Raw genomic sequence first — 11,568 nt, forward strand, 5'->3', positions numbered from 1 at the left:
GAGCAGAGGAGGGCTTCACCGTGTCTCTCTCTGTTGAAGGAGGCGTGGGTGGAGGAAGAAAGGAGGGGGAAAGGGAAGAAAAGGAGGCGCGTGGCGCAGTGGCGGCCGACACCGCCGTCGGCTCGCCGGCGGTGCGGCTGGACCGCTGGAAGAGCTCCGCCGCCACTGGAGAGAGAGTGAAGAAGGAGAGAGATCGAACAGAGAGTGGCTAGGGTTTTCGTTCGGGGCCTCGCTCTCCCCAGTTTTGATCGAGGGATAGTAAGGTGGACCGTTCGATCCTGATTAACGGAGCAAAACCCTATCCTCTCCCCGGGCTTTTTGGGCCTAAAGTGGAGCCGGACCAGGCCAGCCGCCGCTGGGCCGTGGCCAGCCCCCACGGGCACACTCGCGCGGGGCGCTGGGCCGAGGCCGCAGCAGCGCGCCGGACCAGCTGCATTGTTTTTGTTGTCTGTCCAGATTTGTGGCAGATTTCAAATAGTTTTTCTATGCAATTTTTTCCAACAAAAATTTTGTTTTAGAAAATATAGAAGTACACAGAAAAAGTTTCTGAAAATGAAAATAGAAAATTTTCAGAAAAAGAAATGTTCATGAATTTTACAAAGAAAATAATAAAGTTCATGAATTTTTATTTGGTCGAAGAAAAGTTTCTGTAAAGAATAAAAAAGTTCATGAATTTGTATTCATGTTTTTCCGTCGCATAAATAATTAATAGTGCTCTTTTACAAAGAAAATAAAAGTTCATGAATTTTTTATTCATGTTTTTCCGTTGCAAATAAAAATAAAAGTGCTCTTTTGAAAGTGAATAGAACTAAAGTAAAAGATTAAACGGTTGCTTCCCTAATGCTTTTTCGAACCAATCATTTAGAATTGCTTAGAGAGTAAAAGAGTACAAAATTGTTTCTGAATAGGATATTACAAAGTTTTCGCTGCAAAGTAAAAGTTTTATCCTCCATTTAAATTGGAACCAACGGGAAAACTTAATTGGAAGAATAGTTCTTAGCAATGTTTTCCCCTGTGGGTGAAATAAGATGCAGATAGTTTCCGATATGACAAAAGAAAGATATTTGTTTTAAAGTGAAAATATGGTATTGTTATTTTCTGACTAACGTTGATGATAACAGTATTATAGTTCTATGCGTTCTATGTTCAAAGCTTAAGTCTCTGATAAGTTTTTTATCAAGGTGATCAATTTTCAGAGAACAGATAAAGATCAAGAAGTGCTCATGAACTAGAGAAATGTATATTTCTTGCTCCCACTACAATAGAGTTGATGATGATGATGATTTCTTAGAAAAGTTGTTTAATAGAAATACTATCATCCCATTTTTTTATGAGTTATATGCATTATTTCCATATCCGCCCAACGATGATATGGAATTAATGTAGAAGGATGATGTTTTATTCTAATTCTGCCACAACAGTTATTTAGAATATAAAAGAAAAGTTTTAAAAAGTTCAATGTGCATACTTTTTAACTAGACCAACGTAGGGTTATTTTTATGCTCATTATTGTTGATTATTGGCTAAGTTTTCTCGGACTAAAAGTTTTCCATGCTTTCATTCATGAAAGTGAATAGCTGGGTACTTGTGACCCGAAAGATGACCAAGAAAGGTCATAACATGAGGGAGTATGTTCTCTCTAAAGAATGGCTTCAAAAGAAAAGGATTATTGGATATTAATCCAAGAAAAGAAAAGAGATAGATCATTGAGAGCCTTGGTTGACGAATGTCTTTCATGTACTCTCTATGAAGAAGATTATTCAGTTTACATGATTTGAGTTGAAACAAGCAACATGTGTGTTTAATTTGACCAATGTTGGATCAAGCATGTGTGTCAAAGAGTATTCGGATTTATTTCTGAATTTGATGATTGAATATGCGGTCCAAAGAGCCAATTCTGGCATTTATGTTCCTTACAGGGAATTACCCGCATAGCGGGAAAAGAGGATTGTGATAAAACCCGCATGGCGGGGAAAGTCTAGGAAAATACATGCGTAACGGGGTAAAGTTGACATAGTATTATGTCAAAAATCCTGTATGGCGGGAGAAATTTGGCAAAGAACTTATCCTGTATGACAGGAAAAAGATATGATGACTCATGTGCGTTTAATTTGTCCCACTCTGGGAGAAAAGTATGAAGTAGCTATTATGCTTTCCTAGTATCGACCGTACACCTTATGTGTAATGGTAATTAACCACTCAATAAATCTAAAGAGAATAAAAGTGAGAGACGAACCTAAAGATAAGATTGATATGCAAGTGTGACTTGCAAAAGTACTAATAATAAAGAACTCTGTTGAGTTTCTGAAATGGAATGAGGAAAAAGTACTCCCATATCAGTTAACAGATAACTTCATTTCGCATGAAGTAATCAGATGAATGAAATAGATAATCGAAGTTTCCTCAATTCACAAAAGTTATGAATGGTTTTCAAAATTGTGGCAGAAATTTTTTGCCACATTTCGAGGGGGAGAAAGAAATATTAGATACATTAAGAATGATGAAACTCCCATATACTTTAGATGATGTGATGCACATTATGCATCTAAAGTGATCCATTAATGAAGAATGTGATCGTCTGGGGGAGCACGACGGTCATAATAATACCCCTAAAGAACAGAAATAGCTGTACTCCTAGATCTTTTATAGTTTCGACAGCAGACTAAGAAATACTAAGTCAGTGCTTAAAAGTGCCAAAAAGAAGAAAGTTTTAACAGAATAAACCCAAATAATAAAGTTTAAATATACCCCATTTTAGTGAAGATGGAGTAATCTAGGGGAGCATGGTATGAAAATACCAAAGACTATACAATTAATTTGCTTCTTGGCAATGACAGAGGAACAACATCCCCATATGAAAGAAGTGCTAGTACCTGAGACACAGATGGTCTCAAGGAATTAGAAAATCAGATGGAGGTAGATCCCACCTCATTTAAAGTGCTCAATCGAGCTTTGAGAAGTGTCTGTTTGTCTAAATGATAAGAGACTATGTGAGATGAAATAAAATTTGTGAATCCCAACGATGTTTGGGACTCATAAGTAATTTCCAGTGGAGCATAAACAGTAGGTTGTAAAGGGTCTACAAGGTCAATGTGTTTCCAAAGGAAAGATCTTGTGCAAAGAGAGTGAATAAATTACAATGAGTGTTAGTGGCACATCATGACTAACATCATGATATGAGTTACATCAGATGAAAGTAAAGAACACAAGGGATACTGCTTCAAGAAGTTTGTTATGGACTAGAGCAAGTCTCTAGACAGTGGCATTTAAAGTTAAAAGAATCAGATGTTATTTTGGGTTAAACAAAATAGGAGGACAATTGTATTCATGGAAAGTTATAGAATGGGAAACTCATTTCCTAATCCTGTTCATGTGGATGACGTCCTACTTGCTAGTGGTCGTGTCAATCTACTATAGGAGAAGAAAGGAAGTTATTGTTCTCAAAGTTCAAAAGAATGTTCTCAGTAGAGTGTCTCTCATTATAATTATCGAGATTCACCAAGAAAATAATAAAAGGGGTATTAGGAATGTCACATGAACATGCTAAGAAAGGTCTCTAAAGTATGCATGCGAGAAAACCTACACCCGTTCTTATAGTCAAGGGTAATGGAACTGTAAACTATGGTGTTCCAAAAGTTGACGAGAAAAGATTGAAACGAATATGGTACCATATGCTTCAGCTGTTGGAAGCTCAATATATTACCCTAACACAGTTCACGTATCCGGGTTGTTTTGGCAATGTCCAGTTCATATATAGATCACTAGAATGGAGTCAAAGATATCGGCCTCATGCTGAAAGAAATAAGTGCTCTGAAAAGATTGTGAGTACAAAGACAGGACTTGTGAAATGTATAGCGAAATCCACAATTGTCGCTAACTTTCATACTTGGAGGTTTTTGTGTGGAAAAGCTCCAAAGAATGAAACAATTATCATCAATGTGATGCAAAGATATTTTATAGCTTGATATGAGGCAGAGGGACAGGCAAAATGGTTAAGGAGACCTGTACCCGGAGTTGATAATGGTTGACAACAGCGATAACCATTTTAAGCTTTTCGCTCCTATGACAACGAGTCAAGTGTTGATGCCAAACACATTGACACAGAGTTATGCGTTGTAAAGGAGAAAGTCCAGAATTATGTAGAAATGCTTGGAGCATAAAAGCAACAGACAAGTGTTTGCAGATCTGCTTATTATAGGCTTACCGCTTAGTGTGTTCGGAGAACACACAGTCGACATGGGTTTTATGGTATAGTCTAACATTTCCGGGCAATAAAAGGGCCCAAGGTTAAAGAATTTGTTTTAAAACAGAGAGGTACGTTGTGGCTGTCTGATTCTATTGGCAATTAAGTTGTGACGATGAAACATGTTCTATGTATTGATCTGTTATGAAACAAGTAAAATAAAAGTATAAGGTCAAAAGTAAAAGTTGAGATCAAGGGGGAGAATGTTAGGATGATCTCCAACGTGTGGACCCAGCGGCCCACCTGGCCCTTAGATCCGCGCCCTGATCGGGGGCGCTCAACCCACTATGGGTGACGGCCCCCTATCACCTGCACTATATATAAAGAGGTGGGGGGCGGCGGCTCGATCACGAGGTTCGTCGCAACGCCGTACACCCCACCTAATCCCCTACTGATCTAGGGTTAGTGCAGTGCTGATGGGAAGCGCCGCCACCACTTCGCCCACTACTCACTGCCATCACCGGCCATCGTCACCATGGCCGGCACCGGTGGCTCCTCGAGCCACAAGGAGAAGGTAAATCACCGATTGATCTAGCCTACCCGATCCCATGGACATAACACGGGTGAGATGGGGCGTGAAGCTTGAGAGGGCACGAAAGTGGGCGCTCCTCGGCGAGAGGAGGAGGCCGCGGCGGTGGGGATGAAGAGAGGTGGGCTGGCGACAAGGCGGTGCAGAAGGAAGTTAGAAAACATGAACTTGAACACGTTTGTATTTTGTAAAGAATAACTCATAGTACATTCTTTGAGAATATTTGAAGTGAAAACCAACTTTCCCTCAAAAAAGCAGTCGGCCATAACACATCTGCTAACTTACGTATCATTCAAATGTGGAACCCCCTTCATCTTGTTTACAAATGTTTTTTTGTTCCCATGTAATTTTCTAATGCTTCCTCCATTGTGCTTGTGCAGGTATTCCTGTCTCTATTTTCTTTTTCTCCATCCGTTCTATTTATCCAGCAAAGCAACTCTGTGCATACTTCATTAAGGCAACATTTACCATGAAATCTATTTCTTACTGACCCTCAAAACTTCACATCCAAAAACAATGCAACAGAAGCATACACTCATGGAATTTGTCAGGCCATTCATGGAATAGGCAGGGCCAGAGGGGGAGTTAGTTGTAACTCGGGTGCAGAAATGGATTTGAGTTTAATTCACTCATAGTACAGAAGTGAAGAAGAGCATCTGATTTTCCATAAGTATGCTCATCTCTGTGAAAAGAAAAGATTCTTCGAGAATCAAGATCATTTCTGTAGAGAAATTAGAGCTTCTCTCTGAGAATCAATGGCCTATGCAGCAGAATATGTTTCTTGGAGAATCAATGGCATGTGCTGCAGCAGAGGCTTGCTTGAGTGTGGTGGAAGTAAAGAGCAATGTAATTGGCAGGTTATACATGCAAGAATTTGGTTGATATACTGCATTAAAAAAGGAAGTGTTGGAATTAAAGTGAATGACGACATATGTCATTATTTCCAGACACATAAGGGCCTGAGACAAGGGGATCCAATGTCTCTTATTTTGTTCAACATTGTAGTTGATATGTTGGCAATTCTGATAGGAAGGGCTAAGGAATCTGGTCAGGTGGGTGGATTAGTGCCTCATCTAGTTGATGGAGGTGTGTCTATCCTACAGTACATCGATGATACGATCATCTTTATGGAGCATGACTTGGCAAAAGCGAGAAATATGAAGCTGGTGTTATGCTTATTTGAACAATTGATCGGGTTAAAGATTAACTTTCACAAAAGTGAATTGTTCTGTTTTGGAAGAGCCAATGAGGAACAAAAGGTTTATAGGCAATTGTTTGGGTGCGAATTGGGGACTTTACCTTTTACATATTTAGGTATACTAATTCACCATCGTAAGCTGACAAACAGAGAATGGAAGTGTATAGAGGATCGCTTTGAAAAGAAATTGAGTTGCTGGAAGGGCAAGCTCATGTCTTACGGAGGCCGATTAATTCTGATAAATTCGGTTCTCACGAGTATGACTATGTTTCTCTTGTCGCTCTTCGAAGTCCCAGTTGAAGTTAGGAAAAGACTGGACTTCTATCGATCCCGATTCTTCTAGCAGAGCGATGAACTTAAAAGAAAGTATAGACTCGCCAAGTGGGATATTATCTATCGACCGAAAGACCAAGGGGGTCTTGGCATTGAGAACCTCGAGGTCAAGAACAGATGTCTTCTCAGCAAGTGGATGTCGAAGTTGTCTGTCCAGACTGATGCCACTTGGGCATAGATCCTTCGTAGCAAGTATCTTCACTCCAAAACTTTGTCCCAGGTGACAGCGAGGCCGACTGACTCACCTTTTTGGAAAGGGCTTATGAGAGTTAAATTAGCCTTTTTTTAATAGGACAAAGTTTATTATTGGTAATGGGACTACCACACGGTTATGGGAGGATACTTGGCTCGGAGAGACTCCCCTTGCACTTCAATATCCATCTTTGTATCGTATTGTTCAACGACGTGATGCTTTCGTTGCAACGGTACTTCAATCCATTCCCCTTAATATTTAGTTCAGAAGGACGCTAGCCGGTAATTGTTGAGAAGAGTGGCTCCATCTAGTGAGTAGACTGATGGAGGTTCAGCTATCTCAACAACCCGACAAGTTACGCTAGAAGCTTACTAGGTCTGGAGAGTTTACAGTTAAATCAATGTATCTTGATGTTATCAATTCAAGCTCTATTTCTAGTTCCAAATATGTTTAGGCTGTCAAAGTTCCTTTGAAAATTAAAGTGTTTATGTGGTTTGTACATAAACAAGTCATCTTAACCAAGGAGAATTTGGCCAAGCGTAACTGGACAAGACCTACTAGGTGTAGTTTCTGTGATCGGGATGAAACCATCAAACACCTTTTTCTTGATTGCCCGTTGGCAAAAGCTTTATGGCGGACGGTCCACATTGCCTTTAATATTACTCCTTCAAGTTCTGTCAGCACGTTATTTGGAACGTGACTTAACGTGATAAAGTCTGAAATAGCAAGACACATTCGCATAGGAATATGTGCTTTATTATGGGCGGTATGGAACTGCAGAAATGATTTGGTTTTTAACAAATCAACAAATATTCATCTTTTGCGGGTTATATTCCGAGCCACGGCGTTGATCCGTATGTGGTCGCTACTCACTCTGACAGAGGCCAGGGAGCGTTTGGTTACTGGATCTATCCGATGGGAGATGATAGCACGAGATATTTTTAACTGATTTGGATGGCGGTCATGTAATAGGATAGGCAATTAGTTTACCTATCTTTCTTATGCAGCCGGTTGTGGCTTTTTTGGCTAGTTTTGTTTTTGGTCTTTTGGCTCTTTGTGAGCTTTCCTTTACCTTCGTTCGAGACTTTAAGACTTTGTTGAACTTTTTTGCTTATCTATAAAGTTGGTCGTATGCATCAATCTGATGCAGAGGCCGGGATGTCCCTCTTTTCAAAAAGAAAGATTGAGTGTTGTGACGACCCAAGTTGACACGGAGAGTTTCATCATCATAAGGAAATTTAAAATGGGGTGAGAGAGGCTGTGGAACTATCGTCAGGCTCACTCGCATTTATCAATGAGATCTACACGGTAGCCACCCCACCGTTGGGTTCGTGACGAAACAACAACTCTCGTTCAAACTCTTGAGAAACTCTTCTTTTGTTCATTGTTATGTATTCTTTATTTTTTATTTTATTTTTTTGCGGGTGACATTGTTATGTATTCTTTCGGATTAGTTTGTCCATCTTAAAAAAAAGAGCATCAATAAGATTTTCTCATCTATGTAGCACACACATATTACATACTAGAGATGAAGAAAATAATTTGTATGGACTATATATACATTTCCATACAATGGTGTACTGATCATACATATGTAGACTCCGTACGGATCGAAAACATACATCCACTCCCACACAAATGTACACGAAAAAGAAAAGAGGGCCACACAAATCTATATGATTCGCTAGGCGCATATAGTAGCAGGCGACGAATTACTAGTCCGCCATCGCTGGTAAACCAAACCGAATGCATCAGAGGCTAAGTCCGTCTATCGGCATGAGTACGGCCTCTTACTACTAATGACTTAAAATGTCTTATATTGTGGGACAAGGGAAGTCGTCAATAATTTTCTACCAAAATGTTGCATTCCACCATGGAGAAGAGATTCGTAAAATGTATCGTTCAGTAAAGAAAACATTTATCAAGGATGATAGAAGCACACAAGAGAGTGTAGATCGGCACCGCCGCCCTGTCTCCTAGTATACCGTGGGAGGTTATGTTTTGCCAAGCCGTCTAGGTCCATCCGCTAGACAAGATCATGGCATGCCAGACATACATAACATCGTACCTTTAACGTTGCAACAAAGCGTGTTAACCTCCAATAGTATAATGCCGCACTACTTCATTCATGAAAAATACAACAGATAAACAAGAAATCCACCAAGCATATGACCAATAAAAAGATGATATAAAGAAAACAATGTAGCAAGGCGCATTCCTACTTTTTATAGTAGTCAAAAGGGTCAAACAAAAGTCTTTCCTCGAATTGGAAAACAAACTTATTTATTTTTGAAAAGGAGGATGACCCCCGGCCTCTGCATTTGGGCGATGCATGCATTCATTTTATTAATTATTCACAAAAACCTTATAAAGCAATACATCAGTAAGTCTAAACCATCATGGCAACATCTCTTGCAACTCCTAACCATTTGATGAAGGTGTGCCAATAGTCCGAGCCGAATACCAAGCAGATCTCGCACGAAAACCTAACATCTAAAGCCGAAGGCCCCAACCAAGCCTCTTGGCGGGTCTAGGGCACACACCGGTCCGACGCACTCTGAGAGGATGCCGCCGCCATCTTTCGTTGATCCATCTTCAGAGCAGGTACTGACACATCGACCATGGTAGGTCTACCGTCGATGCCACCAAGGCGCCAGACAACGCCACCTCCCTACGCGTGTCTATCATCATACATCCGTTGCCGAGACCCTGCAACACGATGCTGTCGAGATTCCACATCGTCGATGCGTGACATGGGATGCCGCTCCACCTTAAAACCGTCCACTGGTCCCTCAAGCCAATGCACACCTCCAAGAATGACGCCCCCAAGGAGGAAACGACACAAGAGCGCCGCCATCATCCGATCGACTGACCAAGGGTTTCCCCCGTAGGTAGCGAGAGGAGTTGGGAGCTTCACCTCGATGATGCCTTCATGAAGGAAGCGGCGCCAAGGGTGTGGACACCCACAATGCGACTATATCTCCCGCGTGTCGGGGCATGGCTTAGAGGCATAGCCGCATGGTAGGTCTGTTGCAAGAGGGGTAGTCTTTACACATCCCATGTACTGAATAAGAAAGGGATAAAGAGTCGGCTTACAATCGCCACTTCACACAATACATAATAGCCATACATCATCCAAGGTACAATCAAAGGTCCGACTGTGGAACCAAAATAAAGAAAGACAACCCCAAATGCTAGATCCCCGATCGACCCGACTGGGCTCCTCTACTGATCATCCGGAAAAGAAACATAGTAACGGCCCGAATCCTCGTCGAACTCCCACTTGAGTTCGGTAGCGTCCGCTGCACTGGCATCGTCGGCACCTGCATCTGTTTGGAAGTATCTGTGAGTCACGGGGACTCAGCAATCTCACACCCGCGAGATCAAGACTATTTAAGCTTAAGGGTGGGAAAGGGTAGTGAGGTGAAGCTGCAACAAGCACTAAGCATATATGGTGGCTAACATACGCAAATAAGAGCGGGAAGAGAAGCCACGCAATGGTCGTGAAGCTAGAAGTGATTAAGAAGTGATCCTGAAACTACTTACGTTCAAGCATAACACAAGAACCGTGTTCACTTCCCGGACTCAGCCGAAAAGAGACCATCACGGCTACACACGCGGTTGATGCATTTTAATTAAGTTAAGTGTCAAGTTCTCTACAACCAGATATTAACAAATTTCCATCTGCCACATAACCGCGGGCACGGCTCTCAAAAGTTTATACCCTACAGGGGTGTCCCAACTTAGCCCATCACAAGCTCTCATGGTCAACGAAGGATATTCCTTCTCCCAGAAAGACCCGATCAGACTCGGAATGCCGGTTACAAGACATTTCGACAATGGTAAAACAAGACCACCCGGATGTGCCGATAAATCCCGACAGGAGCCACACATATCTCGTTCTCAGGACACACCGGATGGGCAAGACATTAGGTTGGCATAGACCATGGTTGCCCAGGGGGCGCCGCACATCGCCCAGTTCGGACCAACACTTAGAGAAACACTGGCCCGGGGGGGTTAAAATAAAGATGACCCTCAGGCTCACGAAAACCCAAGGGAAAGGTATAGGTTGTTAGGCAAATGTAAAACCAAGGTTGGGCCTTGCTGGAGGAGTTTTATTCAAAGCGAATTGTTAAGGGGTTCCCATAACACCCAATCGCGTAAGGAACGCAAAATCAAGGAACATAACACCGGTATGACGGAAATTAGGGCGGCAAGAGTGGAACAAAACACCAGGCATAAGGCCGAGCCTTCCACCCTTTACCAAGTATATAGATGCATTAATTAAATAAGAGATATTGTGATATCCCAACATATCCATGTTCCAACATGGAACAAACTTCATCTTCATCTACAACTAGCAACGCTATAAGAGGGGCTAAGCAAAAGCGGTAACATAGCCAAACAACGGTTTGCTAGGAAGGTGGGTTAGAGGCTTGACATGGAAATATGGGAGGCATGATATAGCAAGTGGTAGGTAGCGTGACATAGCAATAGAACGAACAACTAGCAAGCAAAGATAGAAGTGATTTCGAGGGTATGGTCATCTTGCCTGCAAAGTTCTCAGAGTTGACGAAAGCTTGATCCTCGTTAGCATACTCAATAGGTTCCTCGATCACGTACTCGTCTCCCGGCTCTACTCAAAGGAAGAACACAAGCAAAGGAACAACAATCAACCACGGTGCAATGCACAAGCAACATGATGCAATATATGGCATGATATGTGAGATGTGAAATGCAATGCATATGCATGCTCCGGAAGGAAAAGGATGAACAAGGCATCAACTTGGAAAAAAAAGTGTGCCGCTGGAAATATGAGATGATTTTGGTCGAAATCGATATAGAGATCACCGGAAATGGAGGCACGGTTTGCAAATGGCAAGGAAAACAATAGTGGCACAATTCTGTGATTAACAGCACGATGCCATCTAAAATGCAACACGAAACTAAGCTACTGCACTCCAAGATAGCAACAAAGCATATGGCAGTGATGTACAAGTGATGCTTGACAAAACATGAACACTGAGCTACGGCTAAATCACACAAGAGGAGGTTCAAACAAGCATGGCAAA

This window comes from Triticum dicoccoides, chromosome 6A, assembly GCF_002162155.2.
Source record: "Triticum dicoccoides isolate Atlit2015 ecotype Zavitan chromosome 6A, WEW_v2.0, whole genome shotgun sequence".
NCBI classification, from domain to species: Eukaryota; Viridiplantae; Streptophyta; class Magnoliopsida; order Poales; family Poaceae; genus Triticum; species Triticum dicoccoides.